This window comes from Macrobrachium rosenbergii, chromosome 54 (genome assembly GCF_040412425.1).
Source record: "Macrobrachium rosenbergii isolate ZJJX-2024 chromosome 54, ASM4041242v1, whole genome shotgun sequence".
Taxonomy (NCBI): domain Eukaryota; kingdom Metazoa; phylum Arthropoda; class Malacostraca; order Decapoda; family Palaemonidae; genus Macrobrachium; species Macrobrachium rosenbergii.
This window is the reverse complement of record NC_089794.1, coordinates 59,576,451-59,598,950: the sequence shown is the minus strand read 5'-3', so window position 1 is coordinate 59,598,950 and position 22,500 is coordinate 59,576,451.

Sequence of the window (22,500 nt, the reverse complement as noted above, 5' to 3'; positions counted from 1 at the left end):
ACGAAGCAGAGTGCTTAAAGTGTAAAAAAAATACTAAAGTCCACTGGAGGTTCAACGACAGGACTGTTTGTTCACTTATAAGCTGTACATAAGATTAGTGAGACTAACTCAAACACGGAAGGTGAAACAGTTAAAAGACAAAAGATATTAACATCATTTCTAACTCCCAACTCCAAGTCTATTAAAGAAGAAATTGCAAAACTTGCTGCCATCGATGGATTTAGCTTCATCTATTATTTAAGCAAGTACTTGCCTGATAAAAAACAAATATGATAAGTTACCCCACTACCAGAGAGTTCAGAGAAATAGAAAGCAGGAGCTTGATCAATCATTTCAAAACTCTGATTAGTGAAGGTGTTTGTACCACTCTTGATGAATATACATCAGTAAAAAATGTGAGATTCATGAATATTAATGTGCATCACAAAGATAAATATCGGTCATTGGGTTTAATAAAAATTCTTGGAAACCTTAATAGTATGAAAGTTATTGAGATTATAAAAAAGAGGTTAGCTGATTTTGGCCTTGATTGTGATAAGCACATAGTGGGGTGTACAATTGATGGTGCCTCAGTCATGGTAAAGTTTGGGAAAGAAATATTACTTAAGTATCAACAGTGTTTAGCTCATGCAATGCAGCTAGCCATTACTTCAGTTTTGCAAAAAGAGGTTAGAAAATGACCGCAAAGGTAAATCAGTGGAGAATCTGAAACTCAGTAGAAAGCATTGAAAGTGAAGAATTGGAAGAAGCAATGCCCAAGTGGCATAATATAAAATTTACTGAAATACAGTTAACTAAAAGTAATTAAATCAATAAGGACAACATGCTGACACCTTCTCACCCAACAGAAAAAAAAAATACAAGAATTTTTTTTAAGTTACATGGAATCAGAATAAAAAAAACTAATTTAACATAATAAAGTACTAAACGATGATAAATGTAAATACAAAAAAATTTACTCAATATATACAAGACCTTAAACATACCATCAACGGTACCAAACATTATATATCACTACATAAGATACAAAACCTTAAACTTACCGACTACACTTACAAAACTTATTATACATCACACAAGAAATAGTGCACAAGTATTAAAATTCCTGGAAGTTCAATAGTGGGGTGGCAAGAACCAGGGTTGGCAGACCAAAAAAATAATAACCTATGTACAAGTGTCGTCAACCCTACATATTAATTCTAATGCAAATAATATTAATAGGAGTTTTGAACACAAAACCTACAAACCACCTCCACAACTCAATGCAAATAACATTTGAGCTAACAGGAAACATACAATTGAAATTATACTTAAAAGTTTAATATCACCAAACGGGTTTCTAAGTTTAAGCCATAACATTTCTCCACAAATAACACTGTCTTTATACCAGTGATTCCCTAAACTCACTATGATAGAGCATCCTATAAAAATACACACACCAACTCAGAACGGCACAGAGGAGACTAGCACAGACCTCCCCTGCTCCAAATAAACACACAAAAATAGTGAAGCATAGTTATAAGCCTTAAAACTAAATCATCTGATCAGTAAATATTATACAACCGCTTCAACTCATAATTCTCCTTAATCTTATGGAAACCTGAACCAAGGATAAACCTGATCGAAAAATTCATTACAACCATTTCATCTCACAATTAACCTTGAAAATCACACCCTTACATCGCCACAGACAAAAGGACAGAAAATTACAAATAAGGTTATTACACACTAAATATACTCACCTCACTTACCCACGCACATACTTACTCCGTCAGCACACACACAGCAATTACAACGATACAGAGTTTACCTGACAGCTGAATCTCTTAAAAACCATTCCTGACCTATATATCTCTATTTAACAATGCGTGACAAGTCATCAGCGACAATATTATTTTTTACCCAAAATGTGGCCAAATTCCAGATTCCACCCCTGTAGCTAGAGACTCCAAAACATTAATCGGTGATTTTTATTTCTGTACCTGCTGAGGAAAACAAGAGGGTTATGGTTAGTTAATATTTTAATAGGAGAACCTGTGGAAGAAAGATACACTTGAAAATGGTTAACAGCTACAATTAGCGCTAATGTTTCTTTCTCCACTGTGGACTACCTACGTTGGGTGGGGGATAATATTTTGGAAAAGAACGCAACGGGATGAGAAACTCCCTGTTCGTCCTTCTGTAATAACACTGCTCCAACACCAACATCACTTGCACCAGTAGCAAGCAAGAAAGAAATGTCAAAAGCAGGGGCTTTCAAAATTCAGAAATTTTCCAAAACCTGTTTCAATTGTTCACAAGCATTTTGCGTTTTATTAGTCCAATTAAACAATACATTCTCTTATAGAAAGATAGTCAGAGGTTCAGCAATGTTGGAAAAATTCTTAACACATCTACAGTAATATCCTACCAAACCAAGGAACTTTCTGACAATCCTCTAACACTTAGGAATTTCTAAATTCTTAATAGACTCAACATTAGCCTGTTTGGAAGCTACCTTATCGCAACCAACCTTGTGACCCAAATACATCATCTTTGCTTTTGCAAACTGACTTATTTTTTTAAACTACTATCCAACCCAGTTTTTTTCAAAACCTCAAACAATGTTCTAATACATTTTAGATGGGTGTCCCAGTCATCGATATAAATTACTATATTGTCAATACACATGACACACCTCAATTATGAAATAAGGTATTCATCAACCCCTGAAAAATAGTGGCAGCATTCTTCATGCTGAAGGGCATAACTTTACATTGAAATAAACGTTGCTGCATTACAGCAAGGACAAATGTCTGTCCCGGAACATCCGAGAACAATTCCAAGGAGGACCTGGAGGAGGTCAGGGAAGAAGAAGATATAAAGCCCCGTACACACTATGCATCATGATGCTCGCAGTGTTGAACGGATGTTTTGAAAAAAACACTTTTTCAACATGAAGCCGCATCACCAACGTGTTGATGGGCCAGACCCATTTCAAAAGCCTGTGCAGGGATGCATCAGCAGTCAGAGTGGTAGGACGTCCACTCAGCATGTGCACTCCAGCGCTGATGGCTCAATCACATTTTATTGAATTGCATTTTTATTCTGAGATCCATTTGCTCATTAACTTTATCTGCATTTATTTTCTTTCGGAAGTTATTTTTCCTGCTGAAGTCCTTACGCCCTTTCTTCTAATTTTCCTTACGATATTTCTCTTTCTTTCTCTCACCTCCTCCTGAGGACCTGATCTATCCTCCTGTATTCCTGCACAGTCTTGCAATCTGTCTTGCAATTTCTTTTCCACTAAGTTTCTCATTTCCTCTTTTCACCACTCTTATTCCCTCTTCCTAAACCTAAAGTCACTCACTGCCGACTGACTTTATCTTGAAAAAAAAAGTTAGTAAGAAGCTAATTTTCTCTCTCAAAAGTATATTTTATAAATATTTCTCCTTGAAAATCGTTTTCTAATGAATTCCCTTTCCAGACATATTTCTACAGGCTCCTATCTCATGTACCCAAGAACTCTGCCTCTCATGCCATCTCTTTCTACATTTACCCATTTGCACTGAATGCTCTAAAAACCTTGCAATGCACAGATTCAAACTCTTTAAGAAACTCTTGTATCTAATTCTCTTTCAATCCTGGCCCACACACATTCTCTATCAGAACTTTCCCTTTTGTCAGGCTCAGCCTTCCCCCATACAATCTTCATACTAACACATATGTATTCTTAATCCCTGCCCAGAGTTTCAATGATTTCACGATCAATACAACTTCCAAAGCTGTACACTTTAAGCTATCCTCAACACACTGACCCTTTATCCTTACCATTCCTGCACAAAATGCCTTTTTTTCACCTCCATCTCATGCAGTGCCAAACCAGGCAGCTTCCCTTCCTAAACCCATCAGCCATCATCCATTCCTTATCTTCTGCACAACATTAATATACATTTAAACCAGGAAGAAGCATAGATATACACGATGTCGGGTTACAAACCCTATACCATGGCAGTTTTATGACTTTCACACTGTGCAGAGTAGTGAGAATGTTATTATTTTCTAGCCATTTAAGAGAACTGAGAATCTGACATTATTCATCTCTTGTGGAGAACCTCATCTGTCATTTATAGGCATTTATTTAGAACAAGTGAGCAGTGTTGCAGTACAGATTGGCCGCTAGTAATTTTATTCAACACCACTACTGCATCATGTAGCTGATACATGATGCATAGCGTGTACGGGGCTTTACGTAAACAACTTCGTTGCTGCTCCTGCTCATTTTTGCTCATTTCTGGGACTATAAACTCAGTTTCGCCGGAGAGTAAACAAGTTAGATGGATTGTAATACAAAGCAGTGCCATAAGCATAGTGAATGTGGTTTATGACAGTAGTCATAAAATCTTGAAAACTTCGTTAAGTTTCTTTATTTATGGTGGTTCTCCCTTGCATTGACTAGCAGGAGACCTGCAGACGGAGGCGATGCAGTTGCCATCTATTATCTTTCAGTGAATAGTTTCAGTGTAATAGCAGATGTCGCATCTGCACCCTTTGTTGCAGTTTTAATACCCTTCTATGGATGCTGTTAGTAGAATGTTATTTCAAACATGAAATTGGTTCATGACTCGATTATATTTGAGCTCATTTTATAAATAAGATCAGAGTAATTGCTAAAGTAGCACTAAATGTGTTTAACACCTATGGCAAATTACAAAGGCAAAGAGGTATGTTCAGACTGCTGGGGAAATGTAAAGATTGTTTGGTTTTGGTACATCCACATGTATGTTTCAATAAGGAATGTCTTTTAAATTCTTAGATGAAAACTGATTGAGGTTTTATCAAATATGGCAAAGTGGGAAGGAATTGTACAAAATAAAATATGCTACGTACCATTCAGTTGCAAGATTGACGGAGTCAGGGGACAGCCATCAAGAGACCATGAGAATATTCCTTCATCTAATATTAGTTTTCGGATTTCCACTTTAACTATCTTGTATGGAATGGGCAGCAAATCTAATCCTTCGGGCCAGCCCTAGGAGAGCTGTTAATCAGCTCAGTGGTCTGGTTAAACTAAGGTATACTTAACTTAGCAGCGTATATGCTATAGGTGTGGGGAAATAGGTCACATGGCTAAAGACTGTAAATCGATGTAAGGTCTAAGTTTAAAGAAGGAGAGTTCCCTCACCTGCCTACGGAAGGAAAGGATGAAACCAACATAAAAGCAAATGAGTTGCATAAAGACAATGTAGAAAATGCAACAGTTGAGGAAAGTGAGATAACCATGAAATCAAACTACAGATATAGTAACTGAGGGAAAGGCAGGACAGGAAACTCTAATCTAAATGAAGAACAGGTATTAGGATTGCACAACACAAGAAATCATGCTACATAATTCACAAAATGACTCTGAGTAAGAAATGATGAAGATTGACTCGATAAAACTTGGGGAAGGCACACCAAAAAGGAATGCTGGAAATGATCTAGGGAAAGAAACGAAGGAAGATCTTGTCTCAGTAGAATCTTTGGACTGCAAGAGGGAAGAAAATGTTTATGGCAAACTGGAGAGAGGGATAATCGATGGTCGGGCAAATTATGAGGACGAAATGGATATTTTTGAGGACAGACTTGAATACGAGCAGGATGACGACGATGAAGGAAGGCCAGGAATTAGGGTTTCCCAACCAATAGGTGTCAGTGACTTGCATACTTCTGAAACAAATGTTGAGATTCATAAGGATGGTAAAGAAAACGAGGTATTTACAGAAAACGAAGCAGCAAGTATAGTAAAAGAAAAGAGTTATAGAGAAAACAATTAGTGAGGGAAACAGATTATGAGAGTTAAAAGGTCCCAAATAGAATTTTACAGTACTGATATAGAAGTTGGAACATGTATACAAAATAGACTCTAGCATAAACTTAAGATAACGCTAGAAGAAAGACCAGTATCAAAACATGAGAAAAGGATGAATCTGAATTTACCATCAGATGATGAAACAGGAAAGTGTACTAAGAAGCTTAAAGCAAATTAACCTAGTATTGTATTATGCTTTAACCTAGTATTGCATATGTTTTTTTTTTTACATAACATAAAAAATTTATTTCATCCACGTTAACTGTACCTACAGTTAACGTAAATGGAATTAATACTTTGAATAAGCAAATTAAAATATAATATAATTTTCGTTCAAGAGCACAATATAAAAGGGGAAGGGAGACTGGAATATGCTGGAAAATACGTAAAAGTTTAACAATTATACACAAATGCTTACTGTGAATAGCTTATTTTTTTTATAAACATCAACATGGAAGTTCTGAGTTTTGAAATTATGGATGGTTGGTGTTACGAGTGTTAATTGTCGCACTTTTAAATGTTATTATTTAATTATTAAATGTATGATCCTGCTGGGAATAGTAAGAAAAAAGACATGGAGAAATTATTCAATACAGATATTTTATATTTCTTAAGGAACAATATAAGCAATATCATAATGGGTGGTGACTGGAATTCTATTACCGATATTGTACTTCTATCAAAGTCATTTGCAAGCTTGAAAAGCAATTTGAAACTTACAGATGCTTGGTTTTCATGTTATCTCCGAGTGGAGTATACTTATGTTAGGGAGAATTATGACGCAAGGCTGGTTAGGTTTTATTTAAAAGATTTGCATAACCATGTGGCAAGTATTCAAATATTCTGTTAGCTGGATCAGCCATGCATTATAGTATTAGCCTTGAAATTAGAAAATGTAGCTTCTGCCAGGAAAAGGTATTGGAAACTTAATAGTAATATTCTAGATAAAGATATTATAAGAGACAATTTTCTTATGACTTGGAATACTATTAAGAGGAGCAAAGATAGATTTGGAAATATTTTGTGTTGGTGGGGATATGCGAAAGCCAGGTTTAAATCTTTCTTTATCACATGTTCAAAGCAAATTAACCAAGAAAAATATGGCTTATCGAATTTACTAAACTACCAGTCGAAAGAAGAAATAGGAAAAGGAGTATTAAGTAAAGACAAGTTTTCGTTAGTGAACTCTTTGAAATTAAGAACACATAGTATTCAAGATGAGATTTATGAAGGAGCCAAACTATATAAAGGTGGGATGATAAATTAAAGGGTTAATAAGTTACAGCATATATACCTGTTAGGGCAGGAGAAAACTCTAAATCGTATGTAAATAAGATAAAGATGGATGATGGTAGCGAAATAGTAAACGCTAAGGCTATTACTTTAAATATAAGGGAATATTTTGAAAAAGCTTTTGAAAAAAGAGAACTGTGATAAGTCTTATCCAGACTTGTTTTTAAATTTAGTAGATAAAGTTATTGATAGGAATGAGAATGATATTTTAACCTCAGAAGTGACAGAGTCTGAAGTATTGAAAGAACTGAGGGAGATGAAGAACAGTAAAAGTCCGGGAATAGAATAGATGGTCTCACTGTTGAATTTTGCAAAATGTTTTGGAAGGAAATGAAAATCGATTTTGTAAGCCTAGTAAGTTTATTTTTTGAATATAAGACCATCTCTAAAATGAATAAAGAAATAATAACGCTTACTCCGAAGGAAGGAGTCTTAGGTTTCATTACAAACTGGAGGCCAATAACAATGTTAACTTGGATTTTAAGATAGTAGCGAAAATAATAACTAATAGGATTTAAAGAATGTGTTACATTTAATCATTTTCTCAAAGAGCAGTTTGCTGTGTAGATGATAGGTCAATTATCAACTTGAATTCCCATTATGAGAGATACTATATTTATGCAAATAATAAATGATAAGAAGTTTACAAGACAAATCTAGGCTGGTCTAAAGCTTGATCCTGTGGATCATGATCTTTATGCTATATTGAGCAACTCTTGGTTTTGACTCAGTTTCATCTAGCTAATACAAAATGCTTTATACAGATGCTGAAAGTGTACTATGCATAAATGGTAATATTTCTCTGATCCATTCCCAATAAAAAATAGGTAGGGCAAGGATGTCCATTATCCATGATTTTATTTATTATCTTGTCAGGAACCCTTGTTATGGGATGATGAAAAGGACGTCTAGAGCCATGTCATTGAGGCCTACAACAATTCTCAAAGGTCTCTGTCTAGGGATATGCTGATAATTCTGTTATCATAGTTACTAGCATTAAAGAAACATTAGAATGTTTTAACATAACTTCAGATTATTAAAAGGCAAGTGGTGCAAAATCTGAACAGAAATAAAGCTTCCAATTTTAGGTATTGGGAGATTTGAGAATAAACTGCATGGCTAATAAATGGCTGTCATCACCTTCATGATTCCTGTAAAATACTAGGTGTTTATCATAGTAATAATTATCAAGACAGTGTTAATTTAAATTGGAGTAATCCAAAGAGTAAGATAAACAAAATGATATGTATATTTAAGAATAGGAAGCTGACAGTGTTTCAAAAATGTATTATAATTAATTGTAAAATTTTAGCAAAAACGTGGTATGTGTCACATGCGTAAACAGTTCCACAGGATTGTGCCAAACGAATACGTAGGAGTTTATTTAGATACCTAAAGAATGGAAGCAGCGAACCAATTGCAAGAAATACTGTATTTTTGCCAAAGACAGAAAGTGGGCTAAGAATGACATGATCATGATGCGAATCGAAAGCCATTATGTTCAGTACTTTTAATGATTCTATAAATAAGTAAGTTATGGTTTTGAAATTATGTATTTCTGCTGTAAAACTGTTAGTGTTTGATGGAAACTGGAACAAGAATTATAGAGACTACTATTTTTATCATATCATATTATAGTGAGATGATTGATGTCTTGGCTGATGATATTGTCGCAAAGAATCATCCTATAAAAGTTCTGTTAAAGAAATATACTGTTACTTATGAACTGTAAAGACTATAAACCAAAGGTAGAGCATGTACCCAGCTTTTTAATTGACCCAGATTTGGGAAGCATGCAAATAATGGCACATTGATAAGAAGAGCAGAGATATAGCTGGCAGATATGTTCATGAAATACTTAATACCGTAAAGATAGCTGCATATATGATGAAAATCTGAAATGAAGATAAATGTCTCTTTTGTGGCTATACTGAAAATAATATGCACATATTTTATTTTTGTTCCTCGTCAAAAAACATTCTGATTTGGTTAAAGTCAATACTAAAAAGCTTTTGTAAAATTAAAACTGATAGTTTACTAAAGATTCTTAAATTGGATTTCAAGACACCATTTAAGAAAGACGAAAACACAGCACTGGTGCTACTATCAGATTTTGTAACAGGAATATGGTTTGGTCAATCTGTGGGCCTATTGACAGACAACCCAAACTTGATTGCTTATATAGGGAATAAAATGTCAAAAATGAAGTTTATATTGAGTAAAGATTATGCAAATAAATCAGACAACCCTTTTATCAAAGAATATGTACTTAATGTTATTGCAAAATAAACTTTCTGAAATAAAAAAAAATAAAAAAATAAAAAGTTACTGTTAGGATATGAAGCTTACATACTTTGTTATTTGTAAGGGTTGTAAATTGTTATTGTGTATATTGTATATATGAATGTATATGAAGTCATTGTATTGATCCTATCGTAAATTTTATCAATAAAAGAAAAAAAAGAACAATTCCTTATAATTAAATACCAATTTTTTCAAAGACTTTTGTTCTACATTGCTTAAATGACAAGTCATACTAGCAAAATTTTTTAAAGAACCCTTTAAGCTCTTCGTTGGGAGAGTCGGTAGAGCTGTGGACTGGCACTCGCTAGACCGGAGTTCGATCTCCCGGCTGGCTGGATGAAGGAGCAGAGGAATTTATTTCTGGCACAGAAATTCATTTCGTATAATGTGGTCTGATCTACAATAAACTGTAGGGTCCCATTGCTGGCAAATCCAGCTGGTACTTAGCCACGTAAAATAAGTCTAATCCTTCGGGCCAGCTCTAGGAGAGCTGTTAATCAGCTCAGTGGTCTGGTAAAACTAGCGTATATTTTTTTTCCATTATTATCGGAAAGCCATTGAATACCATCAAAACAGTTATCATCAACATTATCTTCTGCAAAAGAAAATCTCTCTTTATTATCACAACTTACGGTATCTCTAAAGATTACACCGGAACTACCTTCTCCCGTTCCCTATAGGCCTTCAACATATTTATATAACAAAGCTGAAACGATTTATACCAGATAATAAACCCATGGCCACCGAGAGAGAAGGCCGGCTCGATGGGGGCGCGAAGCAGGGAAGGTAGTCCGATGGTTGTGCTTTAATCCGCATTCGGATGAACTTTCTTAAACATTTGTGAAGCCCTCTTGACTTGCTATGGTGATAATTGATAATCATTCATAGGAAATAAAAGAAATCATTTGAGGTTGATATATAAAAGAATTTAATTTATGGATGATAAATAAAAGAAGAGCTTGCTGGGATGATAGAATGAATGCTAGTAAAAACAGTACATTAAGATGTTATATACATGTGTTAACAAAAAGAAGCAGTGACTTTACAAAGCATAATCATAATCATAAATTGGTGCTAGTAAATATGGTACAAACAAAAATTCTAAAAATAATGATAATTACCTCTAAATTATTATTCTGAAATGCTGAAGTATTTCAGAACAATCTTATTTTTTCGTAACAGTCTTCCAACTTTCTTTGGTTAAGCTTTTTTGGTTGTTATAATCGAGTTATTTTCTCTGATAAACACACTATTCATTAATACATTTCGTGTAGCTTCCATATCATTTTCTATCTGTTCAGTGTTGTGTCCTGAGTCAAACTATTTGGAAACAGAGCCTACTGTCCACAAGAATATTATATATGAGTGCTGAGGCAAAATTTCTGATCATTACAAAGTTCTGAATTGAGGCATTTGTGTTAATTTATTGATTATTATATAACAATACATAAATAACATTTGCTGCCGTATCATGAGGGATATACAATAAAGAGCCCCACTTAATTCCTGAAAGATATCTGTGGGATTTTCTGAGAAAGATCTCCCATCATGCGCTCCAGCTGATCATTTCTTTGCAGAATTACATTTCCCTTTTGTAAATAGAACAACAGAATTACAATATGTGATTATTGGAAATAATTTCTGTAATTATTGGCACTTATTCTGTAAGTTATTTAGTAAAAGATATGTCACGCAGAGTACCTTTTACAGTATGAGTGGTTTCAACCATTCACTTTAATTTACGGCTAATGGCTACACCGCTTGTCGCGGAATGGTAATTTCTTGCTTAAGAACAGACATCATCCTCAGCTTCACATTCAAACACCGCCGTACAGAAATATTGGCGGCCACCTGCAAGCGCTCATATGTCCCAAACCTAGATTCGAGATTGTCAGCCTGAAATTTCACAAACATTACCCATATGTAACTCAGTCAGGCGTACTTTGTTGGCTCTAACATCGCATTGGCAGAAGGTTTCAATGGCGAACGTCTCTTTTGTTAATGTCCCACCGAATTTTTAGTTTCACCTCAAATTTCCAGCTACATAAAAATCTTTCAGATACTGAAACTTTGCAGGCCGTCGCTATTATTAGTCATGGGAGTGGCATATTCCATGATTCAGTTTAAATGGACTATTTACATTCACATTATCCACCAAGTATAAAAATCTTTTATATATCTAGAGACAAAAAAATAAGGTAAGCAGTGATTTTTACCCACAGTTAGTAAATGCCTTAACTCATTCATTAAATATTTGTAATAATTAAATTAACATTTTGTTTTTCTCAAAACTTGAGGGAGACAATGCTTTTAACGAGAGCTATGAATGTCAAAAGTGAGCTATCTCTACTTTTTAAAGTTTCTTCAAAGTACTAAAAGGTATAATAAAGTTTTGAGTTGTATGGTATTATGTTCAACGGAGAAGGGAGGAAACTTCGTTTGGTCTGCATCTTTTTGAGCTACCCAGTTATTTGACATTTCAACAAATGCATGAACACACATAAAGGAAGAGAGGCTCACACTTGACTAGGATGAGATACACAATTGATAGTTTTGTGGTGGCAAAATGACATATTTCCATTAATATATTGTTATCGGTCACAACACTGAATACTGTAAAGCCTATTTTTTTCCAATCCAATGATTATTATTTTCAATATATTATGCAAAGTTTGGGCTTTCATACATCTAGTAGGAATAATATGCACACAATGTCCTTGAATTTAGACCTTACGCTATTCAACGTAGAATCAAATGCGCTTGTTGCAGCTTCGCTGCTATCAAAGGCTGAGCCAACAATATTCCCTTTATAATCAAAATATGGTTGAAGATGAATTTCATCAACCATCAGGATCACTGCTTTGTCACTGGGCAATAATGATTTATATTTATTTTTGATGTACATCAAGAAATTTGTATTGTTCCGTGGCCTGACTGAATTTTTTTGAAACACCCTTTTATAGTGGAGTAGCTAGATAATATAAGAAATTTCTTACCCTGCAAAGAGCCTGTATCCTGGGGAGAACAATTATAGAAGACAGAGGAAAAATATCACTAACCTGTGAATAATAATCCATCTTATTAAGAGTCATTAAATGCAGTTGTTCACAAACAAAATTCAGTACGGTAGAATGTCTGAATGATGGTTCATCTAAAAGAATGGCTAAAAATGAAATCACCAACTGAATAACACTAATGCTGTTGCAAGTTTTTGAACTTCTTTTATAGCTATCTGCTCTACTTAAGTTATCCAATATCTTTTCAAGTGTATTAGTATCATGAACTTCTACGGGAATCTTCGTTTAAAGAATCATCCTAAGGTGTCTGTTAAAGAAATATACTGGTTACTTATGAACTGTAAAGACTATAAACCAAAGGTAGAGCTATTGTACCTGCTTTTTTAATTGGACCCAGATTTGAAAGGATGTAAATAATAAGTACATTGATAAGAAGAGCAGAGACATAGTTTATAGATATGTTCATGAAATACTTAATACCAAAGATATATTGCATATGATGAAAATCTCGAATGAAGATAAATGTCTCTTTTGTGGCTATATTGAAAATAATATGCACTTATTTTATTTTTGTCCCTCGTCAAAAAACATTCTGATTTGGTTAAAGTCAATACTTAAAAGCTTTTGTAAAATTAAAACTGATAGTTTACTAAAGATTCTTAAATTGGATTTCAAGACACCATCTAAGAAAGACGAAAACACAGCACTGGTGCTACTATCAGATTTTGTAGCAGGAGTATGGTTTGGTCAATCTTTGGGCCTATTGACAGACGACCCAAACTTGATTGCTTACATAAGGAATAGAATGTCAAAAACGAAGTTTATATTGAGTAAAGTTTATGCAAATAAATCAGACAACCCTTTTATCAAAGAACATGTACTTAATGATATTGTAAAATAAATTTCCTGAAAAAAAATAGATAAACTAAAAGTTACTGTTAGGATATAAAGCTGACATACTTTGTTATTTGTAAGGGTTGTAAATTGTTATTGTGTATATTGTATATATGAATGTATAGGTAGTCATTGTATTGATCCTATCGTAAATTTTATCAATAAAAGAAAAAAAAGAACAATTCCTTATAATTAAATACCAATTTTTTTCAAAGACTTTTTGTTCTACACTGCTTAAATGACAAGTCATACTGGCAAAAATTTTTAAAGAACCCTTATTATCGGAAAGCCATTGAATACCATCAAAACAGTTATCATCAACATTATCTTCTGCAAAAGAAAATCTCTCTTTATTATCACAACTTACGGCATCTCCAACTATTACCACCGGAACTACCTTCTCCCGTTCCCTATAGGCCTTCAACATATTTATATAACAAAGCTGAAACGATTTATACCAGATAATAAACCTCACTAACATTTTTTCAAAATTTTCCACGGACCTGAAAAACATGCTTTTAATGGATTTCCTGGAATGGGTAATAAACCCAACACTTTATCGCCTACCGCAAAGTCATGTGCTTTAGACCTTCTGTCATTCTTTTTTGACTACACAATAAATTTTCGCCTGCAAATTTCCACGCCTTGGTCAACTTGTCACCTAAATTAGACGCATAATCTAATAAATTAATTTAAGGGACGTCTGCCTCCCAGGACTCTCTAATCACATCAAGAAGTCCACGCACAGTGACCAAACACAAGGCTAAAAGGTACCGAAAGAAAAACAAACAATAAATATGGTAATTCCTTATCCCATTCGGAACCATTAACCAAACAATACTTCTTTATCATAGATTTCAGGGTTTGATGAAATCTTTCGTGAGAGGTCCATTGAAGATTCTTGCAGAGAAATGGGAAGGAAATCAAGAGGAAATCCAAGGAGAACATGTGAAGAACTTGAGGAAAAGGTTAAGAGAAATTAGGAAATTCTCTATAGAAAATTTGAAAATAGGTCAGGAGAAAATGAAAAGGAAATAAGATGCTAAGACTAAGCTAAGAAATTTTAGTGTTAGACGGCAAGTTCTAGTGTTCTTACCAGTGAAAAGATTCTCCTTACCAATAAGTTTCAAGGTCTTTATAAGATAATAGAAAAGTTAAGTGACCGAACTTATGTGGCTGAAACACAAGGAAGATGGAAATGATAAAGCTAGATACATGTGAATCTTTGAAACCTTACTTCTCAGAGACTAGGACGGATATAGTGTCAATGGCCCAAACAACTATATCTAAAGAGGATGATGATGGCTACGAATTGGGAGCTGAAGCCAAGATGAGCAATTCTTTAATGTCGGAAAATTTGGAGGATAAACTAAAACACCTGTTTGTCAAGCAAAGCAATGAATTAAGTGAAATGATTCAAAGTTTCCCTGAAATTTTTGCAGATGTACCTAGGTATACCAATTTGACAAAGCATGATATAAAGATCAGAGAGGATGGAAGACCTTTTAAACAAAGAGCTTACGGCGTATCACCTTTCCATTGAGACATTTTGAAAAAAGAAGTTAAATAATTATTGCAGCATGGATTAGCAGAACCCAGTTCAAGTCATTACAGTTCTCCTTGTGTGTTAGTGAAGAAACCAGATGGCTCATTTAGGATGAGTACTGATTATAAGACACTGAATTCCATCAGTGTGGCTGACAATTATCCATTGCCTCTTATCAATCAATTACTTGATAATATTGGGCAAGCCAAGTTTGTTTCCAAGATAGACTTGTTGAGAGGATATCATCAAATTCCCTTAGATGAGGATGCTAAGTTTTTGTCAGCTTTCATTACTCCTTTCGGACTGTATCAATATGTAACCATACCGTGTAGAGATAGAGAACATTTTTGCAAAGAACAATGTAACTGTAGATTATTTATCCCATTCCGAATCGTTGGATTCAAAGCCGGGATAATTAATCTTCTGGGGGAAGGAATATAATGATGTGGCTTAAATATAATGATATGTCTTATAATATGTTTGTTTTCTGTAAATTTTTATGTATTCTCTCTTATATTTGTTATGTGTTGTGTAGTAATATTGTTTATTGAAATACCAAGTGTCAGATCTTAAAAGGGTTAGTTTGACTGTGTGGTTTTAGAGGTAAGATACATTTCTTTATGAGATTCATTTTTACCAAGCTGGTAGGTTCTTGTGCACACAGCTGTTAGGTGTTCAACCAGGGTAACCCCCTCCATTTCAAAGGGTCGTGCCTGACCCACTTAAGCTGTCATCAAAGGAGAGATGAGGTGACAGGTCTAGATAATATCTGTTGACCAGGGTGACGGTAAGCGAAGGTTTGTTTCCTTATCTACTTAAACTGTCATTAAAAAGAGATATGGGATGACAGGTTTAGATAACAGTGGTTGGCTCTAAAAGTTTGTTGTTTGAACAAGTGTGCAGTCAAGGAAATTCCCTGTCAATTATACAGATATGAGATGAAAGGCTAAAGAGCCCTCTCTGACCCAGGGAAATTTCCCTTTTTTTTATTCTTTTCTTCTTCAGGGAAGATTTCTGGGGTATTTCCCAAAAAAATGTCTTACTGGCAACATAGGATACTTCTCATAGTAGAATTTAGAAAGCTGTGCATTAGCCTGTTAGAGTCCATTTGGGTTGGTCAGACTCTCTCTCTCTTATCCCTCTCTTCCTTCAGAAGAGAGAAAAATTCCATATATGTTGGGGGTCACTAGTGAAATGTGTATCTTTTAAGATCTGATCATAGGAAAAGTGTATTAGAAGTGTAAAAGGCACCTCATAGAAAGTGTGTTTTTGTGAATTTTACAAAGGTTCTCATTATTTTTACCATGGTAAAATAAGAAACGTCAGGGAGTTTGTCTTAGTGAAGTTATTGTTGCTAAATCTTTTGTGCATTTTTTTATGTATTATTTTTTTTATATTGCATTTGTTGGTGTTTTTATTTTGTACATTTTCTTGTGTGTTCTTGTGTTTACAGTTTCATAATTTTATCCAAACTTTTGTGTTGGTGATTTAACATTTATTTACTTAACATTTTACATATTCTTGATACTTTAACATTGCAGACTTGATTTGATTTTCATTTGTTAAGATTTCCTTTTCAAATCTTGAGCAATTCTTAATAGTTTAAATTTTGCTTAGTTAACATAATTTATTGATATATTAGATTTTGTTAATTAAAATTGTTTAAGAATGAATTAAATCTTGTGTTTTTTTCAAGTAATCGTAAATTTTTCAGATTGCGAATTCAAATTATAAATTTTGAGCTTATATATAAATTTTATTTAAATTTATTAAACACAGTGTTTAATTTTTTGACCACTAGTGAATAGGGTTATTTGTGTGAGCATAAGGCAAAGTTATAAACATGTTTTGTTCCCATTAGTTTTACTGAAGTGAATTAAGACCAGGGAAACAATTATATTTGTTTGATGGAGTGACGCCCTTTTTATCTAGTATATTTTAATACCTCACACATAACTTGTTAAATTTAGTTTGATTTTTCAGGTAATAAGTAAGTTTTAAAGGGATCACTGTTACCTTTAGAGTGTTCAGTTGTAATTTTATTGTTATGAGGGTTCAGGTATCTGGCTGATGTGAGGTAAATTTTTGGATTTTGTGATTAGCTGTGTGATAACTAGGCACTTTGTACACTTCTGATTATATATATATATATATATATATATATATATATATATATATATATATATATATATATATATATATATATATATATATATATATATATATATATATATATATATATATATACATATATATATATATATATATATATATATATATATATATATATATACATATATATATATATACATATATATATATATATATATATATATATATATATATATATATATATATATATATATATATATATATATATATATATATATATATATATATATATATATATATATATATATATATATATATATATATATATATATATATATATATATATATATATATATATATATATATATATATATATATATATATATACATATATATATATATACATATATATATATATATATATATATATATATATATATATATATATATATATATATATATATATATATACATAGACACACACACACATATATATATATATATATATATATATATATATATATATATATATTATATATATATATATATATATATATATATATATATATATATATATTCATATATATATATATATATATATATATATATATATATATATATATATATATATATATATATATATATACATACATACATGTGTGTGTGTGTGTGTAATAATTTATTAAAGGACCTCATTCAATTGGATGGTATCTAATGGAGTATTTATTCAGGAAAAGTTACAAACTTTCTTGGACAAACAGTCCACATTATCAATATATATCCGTATTTGGTAATGTGGACTGTTTAGTCAAGAAAGCTTGTAACTTTTTCTGAATTAATGCTTCATTAAATACCATCCAGTTTGAATGAGGTCCTTTAGTAATTCTACTAATGCACAGAACAATTGTGATAAAAAGATATATATATATATATATATATATATATATATATATATATATATATATATATATATATATATATATATATATATATATATATATATATATATATATACATATATATATATATATATATATATATATATATATATATATATATATATATATATATATATATATATATATATATATATATATATATATATATATATATATATATATATATATATATATAATGATTTAACCTGGGGAATACTTATCATGAGCCAGTTGTAGATTCTAAATGAATGGTTTCGTTACTTACCTCAATATTTGTGTAAGATCTGACTGTTGTTGATTCAGGAAATTGTAAAAAACAACGAAAATGGGAACACATTTGAGCTGATGGTTCTACTCACAAGGCAATTGTAAGCAAACACTGTAGGGTAAGTTTATGTGTACGTATATTTACATTAAATATATGAATCAAAAGATGAAATGAACTAAACAGACAGGCAAGGCCTAAGAGATTAATTATAACTATGAACACTGTAGGGTAGATACGTCGATGTGACGATGCTGATTCACGAAGGGGCAAGGCACAAACAAGGAAGAATTCCACGCGGATCCCTCTGTAAATGGAGAGATTTACAAATTAAAGGCCAGCAAGGACATAGTAAAATATGCATAGGATAAGGCAGTGCACAGAGGGTACCAAGGACGACTTGAACACATGATTTTAAGTTATTACTTAAACATTGGAACTTAAGTAGTACTGCTCTAACAAGGTGAGGTTAATATGGAAATATTGGCTCTTAGAAATGAAATTAGGAAGTATAGGGCGAGAATTAAAATAGTGTGACCGAATGAAAAGAACCTTTGCAACAGTTCACTTTACCTTATAGAAGAGGTGGCTTCAGTGTTGGTAATGGCGTCGAAGGAGGGCCAAAGTTCTTCAGTGGTAAGAATACTAAGGCCCTCTACAAGATAGGACCATGTGGTAGGGGCATGGTTCTCTGAGGGAGGTGGTAATGCAAAGGGCAGATGTGTCTCTCTAGCATCCAGCTATGCCTCTCACTCTCATTCCTTTGGGCAGGCCCTTATAAGACCTAGGGTCAGAGATTATGATGGAGGGTGTAGGCTTGTTAGTTGGTGGATTCCTGGGAGAGGGTTTGGAAGGTGCCGTGGGAGGTGCCTAGGACTTGTTTTGGCACTGCTCTGTGGAATGTCCGACTTTCTTGCAGGATCCACATACAATGGGCTTCTTCTAGGGTGGCCATTCTTGGGAGGTTGCTGAGAGTTGGTTGAGGTGAGCAAGGAGGGATATAATTTTCCTCAATGGCAACTAAGATGGGGATGATTCATATCCCAGATATGAGCCTAATGACAGCATTCGACCACAGTCTTAAGCACCTTGTTGCATGGATGGGTGGTGAGGCCTGGTGGGGCGTTATGTAAAAAGTCCTTGAGCTGGAAGAGTTTGAGGATTTCCTTTGCACTAGTGGCTTTGAGAGATTCTAGCCATCGTTTCAAGGCTAGGGTTTTTTTTTAAATCCACTCAGACCAGGTTTGGCCTGACCCTTTGGGCATATTTCTCCACCTTTTCTTCCAATGGTTAGGAGTTATCTCAAAAGCCTTTATGATGGCTTGGTGGATAAGCGTGGGATTTCCTTGATTCTCAGTTGGGAAAGCATTGAAGTCAATGGCACCTTTCCCTTCAAGGTGCCATCCCAGGATCAGAAACACTTCTTCAGTAGAGGGCTAATATTTCCTCAGGACCTTTTCAACATGTCAATCCAGGCTTCAGGCTCGGCTTCATCCCATTTTCTTATGAGGGAGCCTACACTGCTGGGGTTGAATGTGGAGTGGGTGTTGGTGAGTTTTCACGCCTTGAGCTGCCATTGCAAGCTGATGATCTCTTTCTTTCTCCCTCTCTTGCCTTTCTGTCTCTTCTTGTTTCTCCCTGGCTATTCATTCTTTCTCCTTCTCCTGCCTTTCTGCCTCTTCTTGTCTCTCCCTGGCTATTCTTTCTTTCTCCTTCTCCTGCCTTTCTGCCTGTCTTTCCACCTTGGCTTCGTCTATTTTCTCTTGGACCCACTCCTTCAGGGCTAGATCTGACAGTCCCATGTCATTTCCAGAGGACATTTAGAACTTGAAGTCCTCATTTTACTGGGTTCTGGATGTTGTAGACATCTTGAGTTAACGCTTATATGGGAGCGACCCTTTTAGATAATCAATATGTCTGAAAAGACTCAAATTTCAGGGTGTCTGAAAGACTCAAGGTGTACTCGAATTTCTGGGTGTCTCGAATGACTCACGTTTGTTTGTGATGAACTGGTTGGTTTTAATATATCTAAAAGACTCCGGTGTATTTGAGTGAACAGGTTCAATAGGTCTGAAGACTCAATATTGTTTGAAATGAACAGATTCTGGGTATCAGTATACAACTCAAAATTAATGATGAAACAGTTTCAATATGTCTAAAAGACTCATCTGCTCACGATGAACAAATTTTAATGTATTGAAAGATGTAATTTGGATTTTATTCCACGCACAGACTTGGCCAGCTATAGGGTGAAGGTTGGGGTTTTTTGGTTTGCCTCACAGGATGTGATTTGTTCACAGGAAACTGGTTTGTTTAAGTTTAATTTTGTCTCATAGGACTAAGGTTGAATTCATGCATGGACTTGGCTGGCTAGAGCTTGAATCTTAAGTCATGGTTCAGGGAGCATTTGCCTGTTCCCAAAAATTCTTGATTTTCTTGTGATAGGAAATTTTTAGGGGGGGTCTCGATACATGTTGAGTTCAGGCACTTGGTGAGTGCCGTAACACTTTTAAGATAATAACCCCAACAAAAGACGTAGTACAAATTCTAAAAAAAGAAGGAAAAAAAATGTTTTGATAGCTACTGGGTTACTGGTGCGAAGGAGGTAAGGTTCACTTACCAATACAAAATGGTGGTTTAGAAACCTGCCTTTTTTTTTTTTTTAGAAATACACTTCTACATATGCCTATAGGAGTCATAAGTTCATCGCTGAGAGATGGATAAATTACAAAGTATTAATTTTTGTAAGTTACGCTGGTAAATGTGCGTATTTAGCCAGCAATAATAAGAGCTTTTCCCTCCATCCTGATATAAGTACAAAACTTAATTATACCATGCATGGGCGTTGTTTGCCTAAGTTTACATACATACAAAGTTACACTCCCTTATCTTAGCCTATCTCACATGTGCCCAGAAAAGGGTAATGTTTGCTCGATAACCACTTGAGTTTGATCGTCTGGTACACACACCTGGCGGGGAAGAACAATGGCCAGAGTGGGGATTTTCCCGTGACGACCGCTCTTATACAAATATATTATCCCGCTTAGGTTTATTTAGAGGAACCAAATATAAAGTTTTTCTCTTAGGCTTTACCAAAAAATTTAAGCAAAATGAAAGATTAATACAAACCAGCACAAAACAAAGACAGCAAAAAAAAGCTTCCTTACACTTATGAATGAAATAACAGCTGATTATTGAATGGAAACATTACGAATGAAAGTTATCACGTGTGTTGTCTTGCAGAGGAATTTGTACAAATGCAAATATGAAGCATGTTTATTTGCTCACATGGCCTGAACAATTTTTAAGCCATTTCTGAGATTTTACTCTCTAATGAAGAAATACACATCCACCTAATGGATTCCTAACTGCTACGAGAGTGAGAAAGAGAGAGAGTGAGAGTAAACTCTTAACTCCAGCAATAAGAAAATTTGCTGGCTGACCCACGTGGGCTCTAACATGTGGCTAGCTCAAAATTCTAAGTCGACAAATTGTCTGGATAACATGGAGAGGAAATACATGCACTATTTCCTTTTTTTTTACAACACTTCGTAATTCACTAGCTTATCTATGCGAAAAACATGGAAGCCCTCATGCAGGGGCTTAAAAAAAAACTCTGTCTTCTCAATAAGTGGGTTGCTTGCACATGTCTAACGTTTCCTATTGCTATTTTTAGTCACAATTTCACTTCCTATCCTAACATAAAATAAAAATACTCCCAGTGTGGAAATAATTGACTGTGCACTTGCGGACTTTATGCTAAGGTTCGTTTCTCGTCTCGTATTCAGCCTAGCTTTGCTAGTCATTGACACAGCAAGTTGCAATGGGGACAAAGATTGTCTGCAATTTGCAGATTTATGAGATCTCAGGATAAATGGTCGCCATTTTTATGATTTAACCTGGGAAAATGCTTATCATGAGCCAGTTATAAACACTAAATCAATGATTTCGTTACTTATCTCAATATTTGTGTAAGATCTGACTGCTCTTGATTCAGAAAATCGTAAAAAACAAAGAAAAGGGGGAATATAATTAAGCTAATGGCTTTACTCACAAGGCAATTGTATGCAAACACTGTATGGTAAGTTTAAGAGTACATATACTTACATTAAATGACCAATCAGAAGATGAAATGAATTAAAAAGGCAGGCAAGGCCTAAGAGATTACTTATAACTATGGACACTGGAAGGTAGATCAGTCGATGTGATGATGCTGATTCACATAGGGGCAAGGCACAATCACGGAAGAATTCCACAATGATCCCTGTGTAAATGGAGAGATTTATGAATTAAAGGCCAGC